This window comes from Rhinolophus sinicus, linkage group LG01 (genome assembly GCF_036562045.2).
Source record: "Rhinolophus sinicus isolate RSC01 linkage group LG01, ASM3656204v1, whole genome shotgun sequence".
NCBI lineage: Eukaryota > Metazoa > Chordata > Mammalia > Chiroptera > Rhinolophidae > Rhinolophus > Rhinolophus sinicus.
In genome coordinates, this window is record NC_133751.1 from 111,672,247 (window position 1) to 111,697,034 (window position 24,788).

Genomic DNA, 24,788 nt, shown 5'->3' on the forward strand with positions numbered 1-24,788 from the left:
TATTTGATCCGCTTTGCCCTCATCTACCAGCCCCCTCCCCCTTTACCCTCTGGTAACCACTAAACTATTGTCTGAGTCTATGAGTTTTTGTTTCTCATTTGTTTGTCTTGTTCTTTTGTTGTTTTTGGTTTATATACCACACATCAGTAAAATCATATGGTTCTCTGCTTTTTCTGTCTAACTTATTTCGCTTAGCATTATAATCTCAAGATCCATCCATGTTGTCACAAATGGTCCTATTTCATCTTTTCTTACCGCCGAATAGTATTCCATTGTGTATATATACCACAATTTCTTTATTCATTCATCTATCGAAGGACATTTTGGTTGTTTCCATGTCTTGGCCACCATAAATAAAGCTGCAATGAACATTGGGGCACACTTGTCTTTATGTATAAATGTTTTCAGATTTTTGGGGTAGATACCCAGGAGAGGGATTGCTGGGTCATACGGTAATTCTATTCATAATTTTTTGAGGAACCTCCACACTGTCTTCCATAGCAGCTGAACCAGTCTGCATTCCCACCAACAGTGTATGAGGGTTCCTTTTTGTCCATAGCCTCTCTAACACTTGTTACTATTTGTCTTGTTGATGATAGCCATTCTGACTGGGGTGAGGTGATATCTCATTGTGGTTTTTATTTGCATTTCTCTGATGATTAGTGATGTTGAGCATTTTTCCATGTCTACTTGCCATTTGATTGTCCTCTTTGGAGAAATGTCTCTTCCGGTCCGCTGCCCATTTTTCAATTTGGTTGTTTGCTTTTTGTTGTTGAGTTGCATGAGTTCCTTGTATATTTTGGATATTAGCCCCTTATCAGAGGCACTGTTTGCAAAAATCTTCTCCCATTCAGTTGGTTGCCTCTTTATTTTATCAATAGTTTCTTTTGCTGAGCAGAAGCTTTTACGTTTGATATACTCCCATTCATTTATTTTAGCTTTTACTTCCATTGCCTTTGGAGTCAAATTCATAAAATGCTTGTTGAACCCAAGGTTTATAAGTTTAGTACCTATGTTTTCTTCTATGCAGTTTATTGTTTCAGGTCTTATGCTTAAGTCTCTGATCCATTTTGAATTAATTTTGGTACATGGTGACAGACAGCAGTCCAGTTTCATTCTTTTGCACATGGCCTTCCAATTCTGCCAGGACGATTTATTGAAGAGGGGGTCTTTTCTCCATTGTATGTTTTTTGCTTCTTTGTCAAAAATTCTCCACATTTATGTGGTTTTATTTCTGTGTTCTCAATTCTATTCCATTGGTCAATGTGTCTGTTTTTCTGCCAGTATCATGTTGTTTTCATTATCGTTGCCCTGTAGTACAAGCTAAAGTCAGGGAGTGTGATACCTCCAGAATTGTTCTCTTTTCTTAATATTGCTTTGGCTATTCGGGGTCTTTTGTGGTTCCAAACAAATCTGATGATTTTTTGTTCTATTTCTTTAAAAATGCCATTGGGATTTTGATGGGGATTGCATTAAATCTGTATATTGCTTTAGGTAATAATGGCCATTTTAACTATGCTGATTCTTCCAATCCATGAGCACGGAATATCTTTCCATTTCTTTGTGTCTTCTTCAATCTCTTTTTAAAATGTCTTATATTTTAGATCATATAGGTCTTTCACATCCTTGATTAAGCTTATTCCTAGGTGTTTTATTCTTTTGCTGCAATTGCAAAAGGAATTTTTTTTCTTTTTCTGAGATTTAATTGTTAGTGTATAGGAATGCAATGGACTTTTGTACACTGATTTTGTAACTGGCAAATTTACTGTATTTGTTGATTGTTTCTAATAGCCTTTTGATGGAGTCTTTAGGGTTTTCTATATATAGCATCAGGTCATCTGCAAAGAGTGACTGTTTAACTTCTTCATTCCCAATTTGGATGCCTTTTATGTCTTTCTCTTGCTTGATTGAACTGGCGAGGACTTCCAACACTATGTTGAAAAGCAGAGGTGACAGGGGACAGCCCTGTCGTGTTCCTGAACATACAGCAAAAGGCTTCAGTTTTTCATCGTTAATTATGAGATTAGCTGAGGGTTTGTCATATATGGCCTTTATTATGTTAAGGTATTTTCCTTCTATACCTATTTTATTAAGTGTTTTAATCATAAATGGATGTTGTATCTTGTCAAATGCTTCTTCTGTATCAATTGATATAAACATGATTTTTGGCCTTTATTTTGTTTATGTGATGTATCACATTGATGGATTTGCGGATGTTGAACCATCCTTGTGCCCCGGGGATGAACCCCACTTGGTCGTGATGAGTAATCTTTTTAATGCATTGTTGCATTCGATTTGCTAGAATTTTGTTTAGGATTTCTGCATCTGTATTCATCAGAGATACTGGTCTGCAGTTTTCTTTTTTTGTGTTGTCCTTACCAGGTTTTGGTATCAGGGTAATGTTGGCCTCATCAAATGAGATAGGGAGTACTGTCTCTTCTTCAACTTTTTGGAAGCGGTTGAGCAGGATTGGTATTAGATCGTCTTTGAAGGTTTGGTAGAAATCACTCATGAAGCCATCTGGTCCTGGACTTTTGTTTTTGGGAAGGTTTTGGAAGACTGATTCAATTTTGTTACTGGTGATCGGTTTGTTTAGATTTTCCACTTCTTCATGGTTCAGCCTAGGAAGGCTATATGTTTCTAAGAACTTGTCCATTTCTTCTAGGTTATTGAATTTGATGGCATATAGTCCTTCATAGTATTCTTGGATGATCCTTTGTATTTCTGTGGTGTCCGTGATAACTTTCCCTTTTTCATTTCTGGTTTTGTTTATTAGTGTCTCCTCTCTTTTTGTCTTAGTGAGTCTAGCCAAGGGTTTGTCAATTTTGTTAATCTTTTCAAAGAACCAGCTCTTTGTCACATTAATTTTTTTATTGCCTCTTTGTTCTCTATTTCATTTAGTTCTGCTCTAATTTTTATTATTTCCTTTCTTCTGCTGACCTTGGGTTTCATTTGTTCTTTTTCTAGTTCTTTAAGATGTAACGTGAGGTTATTTATTTGGGATTTTTCTTGTTTCTTGAGATAGGCCTGTAATTATATAAATTTAACTCTTGAAACTGTTTTCGCTGCATCCCAAAAATTTTGGTAGGATATATTTTCATTCTCATTTGTTTCTATGTATCTTTTGATCTCTAATTTCTTCTTTGACCCGGTTGTTCTTTAGAAGTATGTTGTTTAATCTCCATGTATTTGTGGTTTTTCCTGCTTTCTTTTTGCAGTTGACATCCAATTTCAAAGCCTTGTGATCAGAGAATGTGCTTGGTATAATTTCAATCTTCTTAAATTTGCTGAAGGTAGTTTTATGTCCCAATGTACAGTCTATCCTTCAGAATGTTCCATGTACACTAGAAAAAAATATATAGTCTGATGTTTTAGGATGAAGTGCTCTATAAATGTCAATTATGTCCATTTCACATAATGTGTCATTTAGGGCTGCTATTTCATTATTTATTTTCTGTTTGGATGATCTATCCATAGCTGTCAATGATGTATTTAGGTCCTCCAGTATAATTGTGTTTTGGTCAATTTCTCCCTTTAGTTCTGTTAGTAGTTCCTTGGTATATTTCGGTGCTGCCTGATTGGGGGCTTAAATATTATGACTGTTATGTCTTATTGTTGTATACTTCCCCGTACCATTATGAAACGTCCATCTTTGTCTCTTGTTACCTTTTTAACCCTGAAGTCTGTTTCATCTGATATCATTATAGCTACACCTGATTTTCTCTGGAGACCATTTGCTTGGAGTGTCAATTTCCACCCTTTCACTTTGAGTCTATGCTTGCCTTGTAGCTGAGATGTGTCTCTTGGAGACAGCATATGGTTGGGTTTAGTTTTTTGATCCAATCTGCTACTCTGTGCCTTTTTATTGGTGAGTTCAGTTCATTTACTTTTAGGGTGATTATTGATATGTGAGGATTTCCTATCATTCTACCTTCAGTTTTCTGGTAAGACTGTGTTTCCATTGTTTCTTTGCCTTTTTGCTGTTGTCTATTATTTCTGTGTGGTGGTATTCTATGATGTTTCCCTCTTTTTCTTCTTTTATTACAGTATATATTAGAGTTCTGGATTTTTTTTGAGTGGTTACCCTTAAGCTTTTGTAAAAGAAGGTTTGATAATTAGAGTATTCCATTTTCTTTCTTTTTTCTTTTTTTTTTAATTTTATTTTATTAAATTTATTGGGGTGACAATTGTTAGTAAAATTACATAGATTTCAGGTGTACAATTCTGTATTACATCATTTATAAATCCCATTGTATGTTCATCACCCAGAGTCAGTTCTCCTTCCATCACCATATATTTGATCCCCCTTACCCTCATCTCCCACCCTCCACCCCCCGCCCCCCTTACCCTCTGGCAACCACTAAACTATTGTCTGTGTCTATGAGTTTCTGTTTCTCATTTGTTTGTCTTGTTCTTTTGTTGTTTTTGGTTTATATACCACATATCAGTGAAATCACATGGTTCTCTGCTTTTTCTGTCTAACTTGTTTCGCTCAGCATTACTCTCTCAAGATCCATCCATGTTGTCACAAATGTTCCTATATCATCTTTTCTTACCGCCGAAGAGTATTCATTGTGTATATATACCACAACTTCTTTATCCATTCATCTATCGAAGGACATTTTGGTTGTTTCCATGTCTTGGCCACCGTAAACAAAGCTGCAATGAACATTGGAGCACATGTGTCCTTATCTCTAAATGTTTTCAGATTTTTTGGGTAGATACCCAGGAGAGGGATTGCTGGGTCATATGGCAATTCTATTCGTAATTTTTTGAGGAACCTCCACACTGCCTTCCATAACGGCTGCACCAGTCTGCATTCCCACCAACAGTGTATGAGGGTTCCTTTTTCTCCACAGCCTCTCCAACATTTGTTACTATTTGTCTTGTTGATGATAGCCATTCTGACTGGGGTGAGGTGATATCTCATTGTGGTTTTGATTTGCATTTCTCTGATGATTAGTGATGTTGAGCATTTTTTCATATGTCTATTTGCCATTTGTATGTCCTCTTTGGAGAAATGTCTCTTCAGGTCCTCTGCCCGTTTTTCAATTGGGTTGTTTGTTTTTTTGTTGTTGAGTTGCATGAGTTAGCTGTCAATGATGTATTTAAGTCCCCTAGTATAACTGTGTTTTGGTCAATTTCTCCCTTTAGTTCTGTTAGTAGTTGCTTGGTGTATTTTGGTGCTCCCTGATTGGGGGCATAAATATTGATGACTGTTATGTCTTCTTGTTGTACAGTCCCCTTCACCATTATGAAATGTCCATCTTTGTCTCTTGTTATCTTTTTCACCTTGAAGTCTGTTTCATCTGATATCATTATGGCTACACCTGATTTTCTCTGGGTACCATTTGCTTGGAGTGTCAATTTCCACCCTTTCATTTTGAGTCTGTGCTTGTCCTTGTAGCTCAGATTTGTCTCTTGGAGATAGCATATGATTGGGTTTAGTTTTTTGATCCAATCTGCTACTCTGTGCCTTTTTATTGGTGAGTTCAGCCCATTTACATTTAGGGAGATTATTGATATGTGAGGATTTCCTGTCATTCTATCTTTAGTTTTCTGGTAAGGCTGTGTCTCCATTGTTTCTTTGCCTTTTTGTTGTTGTCTATTATTTCTGTGTGGTGGTATTCTATGATGTTTCCCTCTGTTTCTTCTTTTATTTCAGTATATATTTCAGTTCTGGATTTTTTTGAGTGGTTACCCTTAAGTTTATGTAAAAGAAAGTTTGATATTTAGAGTATTCCATTTTCTTCAGCACGCTTACTTTCTCCATTCCCATATTCCGGTTCAGGCCTTTACTCTCCCCCTTTTTGAGTTTTGGTTGCCACAAATTGTCCCTGTTGATGGTGGTCGAATAGCCTCCTTTAGTATTTCTTGTAGTGCAGGTCGTGTATTAGAAAATTCCCTCAGCTTCTGTATGTCTGGAAAGGTCTTTATTCCTCCTTCATATCTAAAGGATATCTTTGCTGGATATATTATTCTTGGCTCATGGTTTCTCTCAATAGTTTGAATATTTGGTTCCACTCCCTCTTGGCTTGTATAGAGTTTCTGCTGAAAAATCTGATGATAATCATATGGGCTTTTCTTTGTAGGTTACCGTCTTCTTTTCCCTGTCTGCCTTGAGGATTCTTTCTTTGTCGTTGATTTTAGACAGCTTCAATACAATGTGCCTTGGAGAAGTCCTGTTGGGATTGAGGTAACTAGGTGTTCTATTTGCTTCTTGGATTCGAGGGTCCAGTTCTGTCCACAAATTTGGGAAGTTCTCATCGACAATTTGTTTGAATATATTCTCTGTTCCCTTCTCCCTTTCTTCCCGTTCTGGCATGCCCAGTATTCTTATATTGCTCTTTCTGATGGAGTCAGAAAGTTCTTGTAGAGTTCTTTCATTTCTTTTAAGTCTCAAGTCTCTTTCTTCTTCTATCTGTGTCATTTCCAGGTTTCTATCTTCGATGTCACTGATTCTTTGCTCCATCTGGTCAACTCTACTACCTAAGCTGGTTATTTCATTCTTAATTTCTTCTATTGAGTTCTTAATCTCCAGAAATTCTATTTGGTTCTTTTTTAAGATTTCAATCTCTTTTGTAAAATGCTCATGCTGTTCTTTGATTGAGTTTCTGAGTTCCTTTAACTGCCTATCTGTGTTTTCTTGTATCTCGTTGAGTTTTTTCAGAACTGCAATCTTGAATTCTCTGTCATTTAAGTCACATATTTCTGTATCTTTAAGTGCCTTCTCTGGAGATTTTTCACTTTCTTTCTGAGCTATCTTGTTGCCTTGGTTATTCATGGCGATTACTGGTTTACTATTTCTCTTCCTAGACATCTACAGGAGTGACTTCTGCAACAGGTTGATAGAAAGCGGTCTTTCTTTTGTTTGCCAGTACTTGTTGGTAGAATGTTTTATTATTTCTCCAACTGCAACTTATTTTTCTTCTCCCACACGGTAGTGCTATGTTTTCTCTGCACTATTCCAACTTCTCACACAATGGGGGTAACCTGGGAGACGGGCTTCTCCTCTGTTAATAGTTCGTCTAGGTCACAGGGCGCAGTGTCCCGGTGGGTATGCGGAGAGCTTTTGATGTTCCAAAGCTCTTCCAGCTCCTGATTCAGAGCCCGTATATTTCAGCAGTTCTGTTTACTCCTGCAGGGATCCGCCCAAATAGGTGTGGTCAGGGGCGGGGTGAGTTGTGAGAGGTGGCCCAGAGCAATGGCGGCGACCACCACCACAGCCGGTCCTGCTTCCACAACTCTCTCCCCTTTGCCGGAACTACTTGGGCTGTGAGTTTGTGTCTGCGGTCCACAGTTCTCAAAACAGCAAATTTTCTGTTGTTTTGATCTGACACTGCTAGTGTTTCGCTTCTAGCACCGAGCAGGTGGGGGCGGGGCGAGCTCTGGGAGGGGCGGGAGGGGGCGGCTAGTCTCAGTGCCTAAGGCTCCGTTCTCTGCACGGCAGTGCGGGCTTAAACCACCGTTTTCAGTCTTCTTCCCTCAGTCTTTTCTCCGAGGTCTCTGCCGTGAGCGTTGGGTTCAGCCGTGTTATATGCTGCCCCCTTAGCCCGTGGAGCCCTGGCGGAGCCCTAGCAGTCCGAGCTCTTCCCTCTCCCGCAGCTGCGGTAGTTCCGGGAAGCAGCGAGCTCGGCACACTGAGCTAGGTCTGCGTCCTGCGCCCGCGTGGCTCCGTCTCCGCGCACTTCTACCTTCCCTCCTCCCTCTATTCACGCGAATCTCCCACCTGTAGGTGATTTCAGTCGGTAGTGGGCCTCTTCGTCTTGCCTGTCTGCTGTGCAGGGAGTCCTTTGTGGAGTTTTTGTTGTTCGATTCTTTGTAAATTCCAGGGGAGCTTTACAGAGGCTCACCTCACGCCGCCATTTTTCCGGAAGTCTCGAGTATTCCATTTTCTTCAGCATGCTTACTTTCTCCATTCCCATATTCCAGTTCAGGCCTTTAGTCTCCCCCTTTTTATGATGTGTTTGCCAAAAATTGTCCCTGTTGATGTTGGTCGAATAGCCTCCTTAATATTTCTTGTAGTGCAGGTCGTGTATTACAAAATTCCCTCAGCTTCTGTATGTCTGGAAAGGTCTTTATTCCTCCTTCATATCTAAAGGATAGCTTTGCTGGGTATGTTATTCTTGGCTCATAATTTCTCTTTCAATAGTTTGAATATTTGGTCCCATTCTTTCCTGGCTTGTAGAGTTTCTGCTGAGAAATCTGATGATAATCTAATGAACTTTCCTTTGTAGGTTACCGTCTTCTTTTCCCTGGCTGCCTCGAGGATTCTTTCTTTGTCGTTGATTTTTGACAGCTTCAATATAATGTGCCTTGGAGAAGGCCTGTTGGGGTTGAGGTAATTAGGTGTTGTATTTGCTTCTTCGATTCAAGGATCTAGTTCTTTCCACAAGTTTGGGAAGTTCTCATTGACTATTTGTTTGAATATACTCTCTGTTCCCGTCTCTCTTCTCCTTCAGGTATGCCCGTTATTCTTATATTGCTCTTTCTGATGGAATCAGAAAGTTCTTGTAGAGTTCTTTGATTTCCTTTGAGTCTCAAGTCTCTTTCTTCTTCCATCTGTGTCATTTCCAGGTTTCTATCTTTGATGTCACTGATTCTTTCCTCCATCTGGTCAACTCTACTACGTAAGCTGGCTATTTCATTCTTCATTTCTTCTACTGAGTTCTTAATCTCCATAAATTCTATTTGGTTCTTTTTTTTTAAATTTCAATCTCTTTAGTAAAATGTTTGTGTTGTTGTTTGATTGTGTTTCTGAGTTCATTACACTTTCTTTCTGTGTTTTCTTGCATCTCATTGAGTTTTTTCAGAACTGCAATTTTGAATTCTCTGTCATTTAAGTCACATATTTCCATATCTTTAAGACTTTTCACTTTATTTCTGAGCTGTCCTGTTGCCTTGGTTATTCATGGCAATTAATGACTTATTATTTCTCTTCCTAGACATCTACAGGAGTGGGTTCTGCAACAGGTTGATAGGAAGAGGTCTTTCTTTTGTTTTCCAGTACTTGTTGGTAGAATGTTTTATTTTCTCTCTGACTGCAGCGTTTTTTCTCTCTCACACACTCTAGTGTTGTGTTTGCTCTGCACTATTCCAGCTTCTCTCACAATGGGGGGATTTCCTGGACGGTGGGCTTCTCCTCAGTTTACAGTTTTCTGGGTCATAGGGTGCTTCATCCCTTTAGGTGAATTCAGTAGTGAGCCTCTTCGTCCTGCCAGTCTGCTGTGCAGGGAGTCCTTTGTGGAGTTATAGTTGTTCAATTTGTTGTAAATTCCAGGGAGGTTTCCAAAGGCTCACCTAATGCCGCCATTTTGATCGATTAAAGATTTAAACATAAGACCAGAAACCGTAAAACTCCTTGAAGAAAACATAAGCTGTAAAATCTCTTGACATTGTTCTGTAATGTGTTTGCTGATCTATCTTTTCAGGCAAGGGAAGAAAAGAAGAAATAAACAAATGGCACATCATCAAACTAAAATGTTTTTGCACAGCAAAGAAAACCATCAACAAAATGAAAAGACTACCTACAGAATGAGAGAAGACATTGGTGAATGACACATCTGATAAGTGATTAATATCCAAAATTTATATTGAAATCATATAACTCAACACCCCCAAAAACACAAACAATAAAATTAAAAAATGGGCAGAGGACCTGAATAGACATTTTTCCAAAATAAGGACATACATATAGCCAATATTCATATGAGAAAATGTCACTAAGTGTCACTAATCATCAGAGAAAAGCAAATCAAAACCACAATGAGATACCACCTCACACCTGTCAGAATGACTATCATCAATAAATCAACAAAGGATAAGTTTTACTGAGGATGCAGAGAAAAGGAAACCCTTGCAAACTATTGGTGAGATTGTTAATTGGGGCAGCCACAATGGAAAATGATTTGGAGTTTCCTCAAAAATTAAAACTAGACTATGATCCAGCAATTCCACTCATGGGTATTTATCTGAAGAAATCCAAAATAAATTTGAAGTGCTATATGCATCCCTATGTTCACTGCAGCACTATTTAAGATAGCCAAGATATGGAAGCAACTTAAGTGCCCATCAATAGACAACTGAATAAAGATGTGGGGCCAGCCCGGTGGCTCAGGCGGTTAGAGCTCTATGCTCCTAACTTCGAAGGCTACCGGTTCAATTCCCACATGGGCCAATGGGCTCTTAACCACAAGGTTGCCGGTTCAACTCCTCGAGTCCTGCAAGGGATGATGGGCTCCGCCCCCTGCAACTAAGGTTGAACACGGCACCTTCAGCTGAGCTGCCGCTGAGCTCCTGAATGGCTCAGTTGGTTGGAATGCATCCTCTCAACCATAAGGTTACCGGTTTGACTCCCGCAAGGGATGGTGGGCTGTGCCCCATGCAACTAGCAACGGCAACTGGACCTGGAGCTGAGCTGTGCCCCTCACAACTAAGACTGAAAGGACAACAACTTGACTGGGAAAAAAGGCCTGGAAGTACACACTGTTGTCCAATAAAGTCCTGTTCCTCTTCCCCAATAAAATCTTAAAAAAAAAAAAAAAATGATGTGGTACATACACACAAAGTAATATTAGTCAGCCACACAAAAAAAAAAAAAAGAAAAAAGAAAAAGAAAAAAAAGAAATGTTACCATTTGTGACTACATGGATGGATGTAGAGGATATCATGCTAAGTGAAATATGTCAGACAGAGAAAGACATATATGATCTCACTTACATGTGGAATTTAAAGAACAAAATAAGAGACAACCAAGATGATGCAGTAGGTAAATGCTGCTTACCTTTTCCCACAGCCACATCAAAATTACAAGTAATCTGCAAAGCAATCATTATTGAGAATTGCCTAAAATCAAGCTGAACTGAAGCCTTTCAACTAAGGACATACAGAAGAAGCCATCTCCAGACTGGTAGGAAGGTCAGAGACATGGAACGGGCTGGCCCCACACCCACATGTGACCATTAACAATCAGGAGGGTTATTTCAGCTGTGGGGTTCCCCCATCTCCTAAAGGAATGAGAGATCCCAGCCTCAATCCAGCCCAGGGCTCCACTGCCGGGGAGAAAAGTCCCCATAAGTTTTGGTTGTAAAAAACAGTGGAGATTGTGACTGAGTAAGACTGAGTGCAGTTGCATTCACATGTGCTCTTCTTAAAGGGACCGCTCATGGACTTACCCACCAGTGGAATCACTTGCTCTGAGCTCCAGCACTGGGGCAGCAGCTAGAAAGGTGGCAGGAACATATGGTGGGGAACTGAGTTGTCTGGCTTGGGACAGAGGCTGGACAGGTGGCTTTCTCCTCGACGGAGGAGCTGGCAGAGGCCATTTTTTCTTTGTTGAGCCCTCCCTCTTCCCAGCACGCGAACACAGGTGGCCACTATTTCTGAGTCTCTGCTGTTTATTTGCCCTGCACCAGTGATTTGAGACCTGGCCCAACCCAACATTTGGGCACACACAGGCGGCTTTCAGTGGCTTTCTCATGCAGACCACCAGCCTTGGCTCAAGCTGCACTTTCCTGGAGTCTCTCAAAGTTTGCAGAACCCAGCTAAGCAGCATCTGGCTTGAGCTTGTCCTATACCTCTGGCTGTGCAGCTATAAGCCAGCACTAGTGGCAGCCAGGCTTGCTTCATGGCTTGGCCTCTCAAAGGCACTTCTAAGCACAGCACAGGTGGCAGACATCTGCGGATTTCTTTCTGGCTCCTTTAGGTGGTCCTGGGTGGGGCACGGGATGTGGCTGAAGTAGACCTAAAGTGGATCTCCTCCAATGTGTTCCTGGGGCTGGCACCCCCATTGGCCAGCTTCAGAACAAGCTGGAGCATCACCTAGCCATGATACACCCAAGGGGCGTATTGGGCAGGCACCAGAGTCCTATGAGGCAGATCTTGCTCTGTAGGATCAGCCCCTGCACAACAACCCTTCCACTGTAGACAAGGCCAGTCCTCACAACCAGCGAGCCCAAGGGTCAGTCCCTCCCATTGATGTGCAATTATCAACCAAGGCTCAACTACAAGAGGAGGGCACACACAACCCACAGAAAGGATGCTCTTGGAGTACGTGGCTCAGGTGAACAGAAAGACTGTGCCACTGAAACTGACAGCACACCTACTACATAATGCCACTCTACTAAGACTGGAAGACATAGCATCCCTACCTAATACATAGAAACAAACACCGGGAGGCAGCCAAAATGGGGAAACAAAGAAACATGTCACAAATAAAAGAACATAACAAAGCTCCATAAAAAGAATTAAGTGAAATAGAGATAAGGAATCTATCAGATGCAGCGTTCCAAACACTGGTTATAAGAATGTTCAATGATCTCATAAAAATGGAGATGAAAACCATGAAAAAGAAACAGACAGAAATAAAGGATACAATAATGGAAACGAAGAATATATTACAGGAAATCAACAGTAGAGTAGATGAAGCAGAGGATCCAACCAGCAATGTAGAAGATCAGGCAGCAGAATATAACCAACCAGAACAGCAAAACCAAAAAAGAATCCAGACAATTGAGGAGAGTTTAAGGGGCCTCTGGGACAATATCAAGCATACCAACATTTGCATTATAGAGGTACCAGAAGAAGAGAGAGAGCAAGGAATTGAAAACCTATTCGAAAAAATAATGATCGAAAACTTCCCTGATCTGGTGATGGAAATGGACATATGAGCCCAGGAAGCACAGAGAATCTCAAACAAGATAAACCCAAAGAGGCCAACAGCAAGCTACATCATAATGAAAATGACAAAGGTTAAAGACAAAGAGAGAAACTTAAAAGCAGCAAGAGAAAAGCAGTTAGTTACCTACAAGGGAGCCCCCATAAGCCTATCAGATGATTTCTCAACAGAAACTTTGCAGGCAAGAAGGGAGTGGCAGAAAATATTCCAAGTGATGAAAAGCAACAACATACAACCAAGATTGCTCTACCCAGCAAAGTTGTCATTTAGAATTGAAGGACAGATAAGGAGCTTCCCAGACGAGAAAAAGCTGAAGGAGTTCATCATCACCAAACCAGTATTACAAGGACTCTTAGAGGGACTTCTTTAAGACGGGAGGGGGTTAATAACTGGTTAAAGGGGAAGGGATTAAGAAAAACAAATTAGTTGTTATACAGTAGTCATGGGGATGTAGGGTATAGCATAAGGAATACGGTTAACAGTATTGTAATAACTAGGTATGGTTCCAGATAGGTATTAGATCTATCAGGGTGATAGATGGGAATGGGGTTGGGGTCAGGGTGAAAAAGGTGAAGGTATTAAGAAATGTAAGTTGATAGTTAATACAGTATGTGGTATATAATCAACAATGTTGTAAAGATCATGTGAGGTGCCAGATGGGCACTGGACTTATCAGGAGGATCACATCCTAGACTGTGTAGATGCCTGACCAATGCACTGTACACCTGAAGAACTGAAGTAGAATAATATTGAATGTTAACAATAACTAAATATATAGATATATGTAGTCACAGGATACGGAGTACAACATAGGGAAGATATTCAATGGTATTGTAACAGCTATATAAGATGTCAGAGGGGTAGTATCTTGAGGGGTGGGTTATCACTTTATGAGGGGTTTAAATGTCTAACTATTACATTGCTTTGTACACCTGAAACTAACATAAAAAATTATATTTGAAAAAAACATTTTAGGACAAAATAAATGAACAAACAAAACAATAACAGACTCACAGATGCAGAGAACAAACTGATGGTTGCCAGAGGAGAGGGGGGATGGGGAGATGGATTATAAAGGCAAAGTATTAAGAATACAAATTGGTAGTTACAAAATAGTCAATGATATGTAAAGTACAGCATGGAGAATGTGGGCAATAGTGTTGCAATAACTACGTATAGTGCTCGGTGGGTACTGTACTAATTACAGGGATCACTGCATAAATTATATAAATGCTAATAGCTATGCTGTATTCCTGAAACTAATATAAAATAACACTGAATATGAAGTGGAACTGCAGAAAAGTAAATACTGAAAAAAAGAAAAACTGTCAAAATGATAAAAAACAAGGAAAACATGACAAATTTTCACTGCCAAAAGGAGTCAAGAAGATATGACAACTAAATGCTATGTCCTGGATGAGATTCTGAACAGAGAAAAACATTAGGTAAATGCTAAGGAAATATGAATAAATTGTAAAATGAAATATGAATAAATTATGTACTTCAATTAATAATATATCAATTTGGTTCATTAACTATGGCAACTGTACCATACTAATATGAGATGTTAATAGTAAGAGAAGCTGAGTGCAGGGTATACATGAACTTTTGAAACTTTTCCGTAAATCTAAAACTATTCAAAAGTAAAATGTTTATTTAAATAAATACATCTCCATGCATATTGATTACATCCACAAAATATTCTAAAGGTGGAGCCAGGTGAAAACCAGCAACAAATATAAGAATTCAGGAATACATAGAATTTCCCAATATTTTGGCCTGTCCTCTGCCCCCTTTGCAGTAGTTCTGTCATCATCATTACCTGTCTGTTTTATGCCATACATAAGCAAGTGGATTAGTAATCATTTATTTATCTGGTCTGGTGCCACTGAAATATATGACTTTCATTTTGAATACATCATCCCAGAGCATCTCAAGTAATTATGATTTTAAGTAAGTCATCAGGTACTAATGACACAGGTATATTGGAGTTAGATTCCCTGTGGAGCTGCTGGCAACAATGAGTGATCACATAGCATCTGTGGGTGTCCTGCGTCTGGTCACTCCAAAGGGTCACTCCACTACTTATATAGAAGTGAAGGATGGATTTTATCCTGGTCTTACTGTTTAATTTTGCAAGTTGCTCCAAAGGTGGGAGTACAGATGCAGCTCATGGTAAAGCAGTTGGACACAGTGCTGATGTAAGGAACGGACAAACCTGCAGAGGATTTTAATGAGTTTATTTGAGGCAAACTGACGATAATTACCAGGAAGCAAAATCTCAATGGATTGAGAAAAGGCTCTGGAGAATGGCAGTTTGCAGCTTATTTTATACATCAGAATCAAAGGAGGAGACATAAGGAGATTTACATAAAATCCATTGATGGTAAATGGGTGGGTGGGGGGGAGAAAGCAAAGCAGGGAAATCTCTGAGATTGGATAAGAAATAAAATGGAGAGGCTCATATTTCTTTTGCATTGGTGGGTACAGGATTGTTAATATTAACATTTACAGCACATAGAGATGGTGTTGGGGAACAAGGTAACAATGAGGGGTTCTGTGGCCTCCTGCTGTGGTGGGAGGTTGTATCCTGAGGGGTCCAGAAAAAGGGATAACTGACATTCCAAGGTCCTGTTATCTTAGATGCAAAAAAGACAATAGACAGGCTTATTTAAGGTAAAGATTGACCTTTGTCAAGGAAGCTACAGACCTAGGACCAGACTGCCGATCATAACCCACTTTTAGTTAAGAATTTGTATGTTCAGACCATCCTGTGTAGTTAATTTCAGTCTCTGAGTTTGTAGGGACTGCCATGCAGGCCTCCCCTGAGCTTGTCAGGTTTTGTATATGGTCCCTTTTTCATCCACAACAGGATGCTCAGTATTTCTCCTAAATTCCAAGGCTTTTCTAAATGTAGTAATTCTGAGACCCACAAGTAAAACCCTCAGAATAAATATAAGATGTATATTTATCAAATAATCAATTTAATCAAAGCTATTAAATTGTCTTGTATAACACACATTTTCCCTTCAACCACTTCTTGAACATTAATAATGTAAAAACAATAAGGGGATTTCTAAACAGAAATAAAATAATAATAAAAATCCTGAAATTTATATGGAACCACAAAAAACCCCAATTGCCACAGCAATCTTGAGAAAGAAGAACAAAGCTGAAGGAACCACACTTTCTGATTTCAAACTATATTACATAGCTATAATAATCAAAACAATATGGTATTAATGATGTGGGGATATTTTCCCATGACTCCCCAAATGATGTAGGTGATGTTGGATCTGCCAGCAGTTTCTAAGTGTGGGCCGGGATCGTGTCTCATGAAGCCTAAGAATGGAAACACGGACCAGGGAGAGGCAAAAAGTTTTAAAAAGAGGATAGTTTATTAGAGGCAGGAGAAGAGGTTGCAGCTCCCAAGCGGGAGGGGGTCCTGAATGGGGGTGTCCCATGACTGAGGCAAAAGCTCTTACTTTTATACCTTCCCTTGCCTGCTTGGGGAAAGGGGCTGGAAACTTCTAATTGGATTCATCTATCAGGTTTGTCCTGTTTGCTCATCCTGAGGAGATTAACGAACCAAACCATTCCTATATATCAGATCTGCTCCTTTGTCCGGCCAGAAGGGATTTGAGATTATCTATTAACCTTAAGGCGTACTCTCATGTCTGTGTCCTGGAGTGAAGGAGACATTCCAGGACCTGGAGTTTCTGGATATGGCTGCTTTTTGTTTATTCCATCAGGGACCTCCCTATCTACCTAGTAATCATACTAACTAATCTGTCTCATTGGCATAAAATCAGACACATATAACAAAGAAACAAAATAAAGAGACAAGAAGTAAACCCATATACATAGGGGAAGTTAATTTACGACAAAGGAGCCAAGACAATACCATAGGGAAAGGACAGTTTTTTCAATAAATGGTGTTGGGAAACTGGACAGCCAAATACAAAATAATGAAGTTACTATCTTACACCATACATGAAAGTTAATTCAAATTTGGTTAAGGACTTGAACGTAGGACCTGAAACCATAAAACTCCTAGAACAAAACATGGGTGGTAACTCTTTAACATCAGTCTTAGCAATGATTTTTTTCTTAATCTGACACCAAAAGCACCAGCAACAAAAGTAAAAATAAACAAGTGGGACTAAATCAAACTAAAGAGTTTCTGCACAGTGAAGGAAATAATTAACAAAATAAAAAAGCAATCTACAGATTGGGAGAAAATATTTGTAAAGCATATATCTAATAAGGGTTTAATATCCAAAAAGTACAAAGAAATCATAGCACTCAATAGCCAAAAGAAAAAAAAAAATACCTAATTTTAAAATCTAAATAGACATTTTCCAAAGAAGGCATACAGATTGCCAACAGGTACGTGAAAAGATGTTCAATATCACTAATCATCAGGGAAATGCAGCTCAAAACCAAAATAAGACATTGCTTTCACCTGTTAAAATGGCTATTATAAAAAGACAAGAAATAACAAGTTTTGGTGACAATGTGGAAAAAAAGGGAAACTTGTGCACTGTTGGTAGAACTGTAAATTTGTTCAACAATTATGGAAAACAATATGAAAGTTCCTGAAAAAAATTAAAAGTAGGACTATCATACAATCCAGCAGTTCAATTTCTGGTTATTTACCTGAAGGAAAGGAAAACACTAACCAAAAACTTATCCTCATCCCCATGTTATTACAGCATTATGTATAATAGCCTGTGTCCATTAATGGGTGAATGGATAAAGAAAATGTGGCATACAATTGGATAGCAAACGAAGTAGATGGACCTTGAGGTCATTATGCTAAGTGAAATAAGTCAGACAGTGAAAGCAAATACCATGTGATTTCATTATATGTGGATCTTAAAAACAAAATAAACAAACAAAACTAAAACAAAAACAAACTCATAGATACAGAGAACAGAATGGTGGTTGCCAGAGGTAGAGGAATGGGAAGATGGGCAAAATGAGTGAAGGTGATCAAAAAGTACAAACTTCCAGTTGTAAAATAAATAAGCCCTGGAGATATAATGTACAGCATGGGAACTACAGTTGTCAATACTGTATTGCATATTTGAAAGTTGCTAAGAGAGTAAATCTTAAAAGTTTCATCACAAGAAAAATATTGTATTTGTGTATGGTAATGGATGTTAACTAGACTTATTGTGGTGATTATTTCACAACATACAAATATTGAATAATTATTTTGTACACCTGAAACTAACGTAGTGACATATGTCAATTCTCAGTAAAATAAAAATTGAATGAGCTGAAGACATACTGTTATTTTATTTATTTTATTTTTATTTATTTGTGTGTGTTTTATTAGTTTCAGGTGTACTAATTAGTTTTTTTTTATTATTAGTCTCAGCAATGTAATAGTTAGACTATTGAGCACAGAATTCCTTAATGGGTAAGGAAGCAATGTCGGCAGTCACATAATTAAAGGAGAGACTTTTTAAAAATGATAGTTTTTACACAATTATCAACTGTGAATCAATATGAACATTAAAAAAAACAAGCATGTCTTATTAAGTAGAGTGTTTGACTGAAAAGGGAATTTTTAAGAGATGAATTAGTGATGCTTCTCCAAGTCCATGAAAGGTTTGAAAGGTTCCTATTTACCCTACGAATCTGGTCATCTTCCCATGAGCCTCTTGGTTTGCCTTCTTCCTTATTTCAGTAAATTGCTTACCCATTTCTTCATGTCACATACCAAGTAATCATTGTTAATTTTCCCTTTTTCTTATTCCTCTCCTATTCTCCATTGCCAAACATTGTATTTTCTATCTCCAAATCATATCGTAAATTCCCCGTGCTGACCAATACCACCCCTTGTTCAGGCCCCCATGGATGGCTTCAGGGCAGTACCCTCTTAAGTGCTCTCCTTGTTTCCAAACCTGCCCATCAACAGTCCATTATCCCTGCAGCAGAGAGAGGGACTTTTTAAAACCCTTACTAAGTCTATCACTTCCTGTTAAAAGGAAAATAAATAGTCTTCAAATCAAACCTATTATTATACCCTACAAAGAACTGCATCCTGACATAGTAACTATTCAAGAAATATTTTTTGCATAAAAAATAAATACAACAAAGAAGGGTTTTTAAGGGAGACTCCCAAGAAAGGAAGTAACTCCAGCAAATTAATAGTGAAGGAGGGGAGAGGAGACAGGAAGATGATCTGTAAGGTGACACAATCTAAGCAGGTCACAGCTCCACAAAAAGCAGTTTGTTGCTGGGTCTGTGATCAACCTCCAGAATGACCCGTGAAACCCTTCAATCTTTGAATGATGTGTCTGCATACTCCCCTACCCTACATCCCACCCTCAAAACTTTTAGTTCCATCACGCCAAAGCAGACACTGAGAAAGCCAGAGTCTCCTCAATAAATGTTTTAAAAAGGAAGAAAGGAAGGAAGGAAGGAAGTGAGGGAGGAAGGGAGGGATTAAGGAAGGGAAGAAAGGAGGAAGGAAGATAGGACTGACAGCTTCCATTTCCTTTTATCATGAGATGTTCACTCTTGGAACCCAGGCACCATGCTGCGAAGATGCTCAGGCCGCTCCAGGTTAAGGCCCATGCAGACAGGAACTGACAGCCAGCACCCACCTGCCAGCCCTAGAAGTGAGCGACCTTGAGAGTGGATCCTCCAGTCCCAGTTCAGCCACTTCAGGTTGACACAACATTGACCAGAGCTAAGCTGTCTCCAACAAGCTTTCCTGTTGCGTCCCACTCGACAAGAGTTGTGGGGAGCGAGGAGGACGGAACAGGGTTAAGAAAAGACAGTAGCCATGAATAGATCATAAGCAGGGCCAAGGGACCCCCAGTCTCAAGGACTGAATGCCCCAAATTGGGCGTATGCATTAGCTTTTATTAATTAGATGGGGGAAGTAAAGGAGATAAAGCTTGTCAATCTCAAGATCTGTGAATCCCACACATCATAATAGAAAACCAATTCAAGCCAACCACCCTTGCCTGCAGGCAGCTGAACCACAAGTCTCAGGATGTTTATACTTCTCCCAAGGGACAAAACCTTTATGCATATGAATAGATGGAGAGCACATCACTGAATCACTTCCCTTGCAGGTTTTGGGAAGGAACGCAGCCACAGAGGCAGAGGCTCTCCTTAGCCTGGAGAAGGTGGGGGGCTGTGCCTACCTCTATGAACCCTGTGGGTTCTCCTGTTGGTTCCCACTTGACTGCACCTGGCTTGAGTTGTGCCCCACCCCAACCCCCGGAATCTTACTCATCATTGGCTGACCAGCCATCTTTCTGGGGCCAAACAGGGAGACATGAGGTGTAAGCACAAAGGTGAAGCAAAGTCCCTGAAAGGATCCGGTTCACAGACTCTCCTTTCTTTAGGGGCAGGTACAGGGGACAGACGGGCAGGCTGCTGCGTGGCAACACTTTCCCGAACTGTGGATACATAAACACAATAAACAATTGCTTTTTAAAGCCACTGAGTTTTGCTTTTTCAGACTGAATCACCTTCTTGCACCGAGACTTTTTTGCTGCTACTCCCGCTGTTGCTGCTACCCATGGGCTTGTTTTTAGAATAGGCTCTGTTGTTGACCTGTTGCCATTTCACCTTCTGGTTCTCCCTCTCCTGCTCAAGTTCTTTCTCCACACTTTTTTCAAATTTCTCTGCCACCCATGGGCTCATTTGCCCCAGCCTTTCCTGCCGCCTGGCTCCCAACCAGAGGATCCTGCCAAACAGCTGAGAAAGCTCAACTCCAGCAAGTTGAAGCTATGTTATCTGGAAATGGAGAAAAATAAAGGTTTGCTAAAATTAAAGAAAAATTTACAAGAAGTTATAGAACTAACCAAAGACCTTCTGTCAACTCAACTTTCTGAAACTCTTGCAAATTCCGACAGTTTTTCTTTTACTCAGCCCACTCATTCGTGAAAAGTAGGAGACAAGTGTATGGCAGTCTGGAGTGAAGACGGACAGTGTCCTGAGGCAGAGATTGAGGAGACAGATGAAGGAGGCGGCACCGCTGCAGTCACCTCTGATGGCTGTGGCAGTGCTGGAGTGACCCCACCCCGGAACCTCAGCCTGTAGAAGGCAGGCTGGCAAAGGAGCGTGGTGGCAACAAACCTACGTCAAAAAAGAAATGAGTGCCCAGCAGCGTGAATATAAAAAGAAGAAAAATTTGAAAAAAGCACGGAGAATGAAAGAACTTGAGCAGGAGAGAGAGAACCAAAAGGCGAAATAGCAACAGGTCAACAACAGAGCCTATTCTAAAAACAAAGAAGGCCAGGTAAAGGGGGATATTGTTGCTTTACCTGAGAATGAAACGGGCACAGTTGGAGTAGGAATTCGTGGGATTGCTGATAAACCTCTGACACAGTATCGAGATACCTCTAAATATGATGTCGGGCATTTGCTGCATCAATAATCAGCAAAACTGTTGTATTTCATCTCCTTTCATTACCTTTCCATCCTTATATTTTTTAAAGGTAAACTATTTGTTAGATGAGTAAGGAAGACATTCTTGTTGTCATTGTTTGACTTCAAGAGAATGAAACTTGAAATTGCATTTGATAACTGCTATTCATTTAACTTTCTTCATTACTACTACCACAATTTCCTCAAAGTTTGCTGGATGAAGCAACTTTTCTAGGTAGATGCTGCTTAAATAAAGCACTTAGATGAATTCTTGATCGTCCTACTACCAGGCCCCCACTTAATGGATGGCATATACTTTTTGCAAACTCCTAACCTGTAACTTTCAGAACCTTTGAACTTGCCACATATTCTAGCGATTCACTGGAACATCAAAGCAAAATACCAATCTGGTACAGCGATTTTTTCTTTTTTATTATCTTCAACTTAAACCTAGCTGTTGCCCAATAAAGCCTAAAAATAGGCTTTATTGTAAATGGCAAAGTTTGTTTTGAGGTTTTTCCTTCAATAACTTGTTTCCTGAGCCTATTAGGCCATTTCTAAAACTGATCCAGCTCTTTTATTCTTTTCATTTAGTTTTATGCAAGTTTTAGTTTTATGCGAGAAACCATGTTTAGGATCAGCTACCTTTTCTAATTTTTTGTTATTGTTGTTTTGGGATTTTTTTTTTTAATTTGCGTTTTTCCTGTGTTAATTTTTCACTTATGGTAGTAGTACCATTTTTTGGATGTGTAATGTTTATATGAGCAAACAAAAGCTGATGTATCTACTCTGTATACAGTGTAGATAGTATTTTTATAAAAAATAAAAACCAAGGCTAAATTAATGAACAAGAGTACTGAATGTTTCATCATTAAAAATTTACTGTATTTCTTGTGCATTAATCTGACCGTAATTTCCCTGTATATTTACGTTCATGTAGCTGAGTTTGTAATTTTTGTTAACTAGATGGAGTTGTAAGCATTTGTTAGTATAAATGAACATCACAGTTATCCTGAGCTGAGTTTAAGCCAAATATATGCATAGAAATTAATAGAAGATGGTGATTTTTAGGATATGTTCATTTAAGTTTTTGTGTGTTTAACTTTATTAAATAAAGTGTTTTTAAAATTGAAAAAAAAGCCACTGAGTTTTCAGGTGTTTTGTTACAAAGCAAAAGTAACTGATATAGATTCTGTTATCCCAAAATAAAGTACTAAAATCAAAATAAATCTAAAATGTTGCATTGATTTAGGGACTGGATGGGAGTGCAAGCTGGAAGGGAATTGAGGAGACCATTCATATAAACCTAAGCAGCCTCAAAGATGCCAACAATGAGGGCTTAGAGCAACATACAATAAGTATAATTGAAGCTGAAATAAATGGAATCCTTGCTATGTGGTAGCAGAAATTTTGACAACATAGTTGTTTGTGAAAATGTAGAAAATAGGAAATATATTTAACAACTCCAATCATCTGACTATGAAGATTTCTATGCAGAAAATTAAAAGTTCTACCCAGTTTCTTATCCCTACTTATGATAAAATACCTAGGATACAGATGACCTAAAAATTAAACTGTTAAATTCAAATGAATTAGAACTTGCTAAGTTTGAAAATAATAAATTGTTTCTTATTTTCAGCCTCTCCAGGGGACAATTTTCAAATTACAAAGGGTCTCAGACCAAAGATTAATTTGAAGCTGGAATTAGGTGATTCCTTTTTACAGATCTCGCAGGAATCCAAAATGGTGTTTCATAAAATCTTTTGGACAAAGGAAAGACCACCTCAGGATTTTAAAGGAATTCCTTCCAGATCTTCATTATACAAAAGGGCTTCTAATCCTCTTCTGGGAATCATCCCACAAGAACTTTATAGGGAACTCCATTTTTGCCAAAAAAAAATCAGTTTCTACGTAAAAGCATTAATTCATTTTAAAGTATAAAATGAATTTCATTTACAGCATGTTTAAGCCTGCATGTTTGAAGACATTATATAGATATATATTCTTATCTTTTAATGCAATTAGGAGCCATCCCCTTGCAGCCATCTAGTAGTTCTAAAGGTTATGTGAAGATTTCTGTCCCTTCTAGGAGCAGGTCAGAACATGTACCCATCTTTAGTTCCCACGATGATTCATTTTGGATAATCATGAACTTGATAGAGAAACTGGTATTCTGAGGTTAACACCAATTCTCTCTGTGCTGGCCATAAGCACCTCACTAAGGAAGTAACTACACAGTGGGCGGTCTGCCTGTGGACACAGAATTGGCTGACCATCCCCAAATTATATGGTCCTGGAGGACGCTTTTACCTGAAGAGTTTTCTGCTACCGCTTCTCTACTCCTTCCCACGTGTGATTAAAAGCACCCCCTGGTACCCTGGGTGGCACACTGGGCCTCTCTGCCAGATCTGACCCTACCTTTCTAGGGCCCTGTTCTATCAGGAGGTTCTAGTGGCCAGCACACTCAAAGACCAACTCTTCCAGGCTGGCATTGCAATGGGCGCCAATGGAAAACTCTGCTTCTCACCCCACCTGGTCACGCCTCTGCATGTCAACAAAAGCCTTCTGAACCCAGCTGCCTAGGCTCAACAGTGACCTCAGGTAAAACCTGGCACCTGTAATGAGAAGTCCAGCATTTCTGTCCTCCCTTTCTGCTCTAGCTCAGTCAAAATATCCTGTGTAGGACATAGTAGTCTAGTTATTGCCATGGGATTGTTTGAACAAATATCTTCTGTCTAATGTCTTTCTTCTTCTTTTCCACCTGGAAAAATCTTTCAAAATCTTGGTCAATAATTGCTTTTTGAAGACTACACCTTTTCTATAGATCACATCTCCCAGACTGTGGAGGGTGCTCCTTACAACACCCACAACCTACGATGTATGCTCAGACCACATCCCCAAATTCTACCATCTGCCCCACCATACCCCACTTTCATTATCTACATATCACACAGGAGGCATTGCATTATAATGACCTATGACACACACTCTTGACAACATACTTGCTATGTGCTATCCTTGCTTACTGACTGCATTTTATAAAGTGAAAACTTACAACCCCTGATGTCCTAGTCCCTGTCCTAAACTAAACTGCGTTGTTTTCCTTCCCTTTCTTCCCTCCCTCCCTTCTATTCCCTCCCTCCCTCCCTCCCTCCCTTCCTTCCTCCTCCTTCCTTCCTACCTCCTTTCCTTCTTCCCTCCCTCCTTCTCTTCCTCCCTTCTTCCCTCCCCCTTCCCTCCATCCCTTCCTTCCCCCTTCCTTCTTTTCCCCCTCCCTCTCCCTCCCTTCCTTCCTTCTTCCTTCCTCTTTCCCTCCTTCCCTCCATCCCTCCCTTCCTTCCTTCCTTTCGCTCCCTTCCTCCCGCCCTCCCTCCGTCCCTCCTACCTTTCTTCCCTCCTTCTCTTCTATCCCCCTCACTCCCTTCCTTCCTCCGCCCTCCCTCCTTGCGCCCTCCCTCCCTCTCTTCCTTCCTTCTTTCCTCCCTCCCTTCCTTCCTTCCTTATTCCCCATGTGGGGCAGCGGATCCATGAAGTTACAATTTCCATGGCCACCCTAGGGAATGTTGAAAGCCGGTGGCAAAGGAAGTTAAGACAGGAGGTCCGAGCAGTCGAGACCTGAAAGCCCAAGTCAAAAGTAAGGGGGCGAGGTCGTGGACCTCAGAGAGTAACATGCACGCAGGTGTGGGGTGATCTCGTGGCAGCAGGGGTTGAT

General features: G+C 39.7%; 1 pseudogene; it reads left to right on the forward strand.

The window, feature by feature from the left end:
- Positions 1 to 21,086, forward strand: part of LOC109439107 (survival of motor neuron-related-splicing factor 30) — a 33,637-nt pseudogene extending 12,551 nt beyond the window's left edge.
- Positions 21,087 to 24,788: the final 3,702 nt, after the last annotated feature.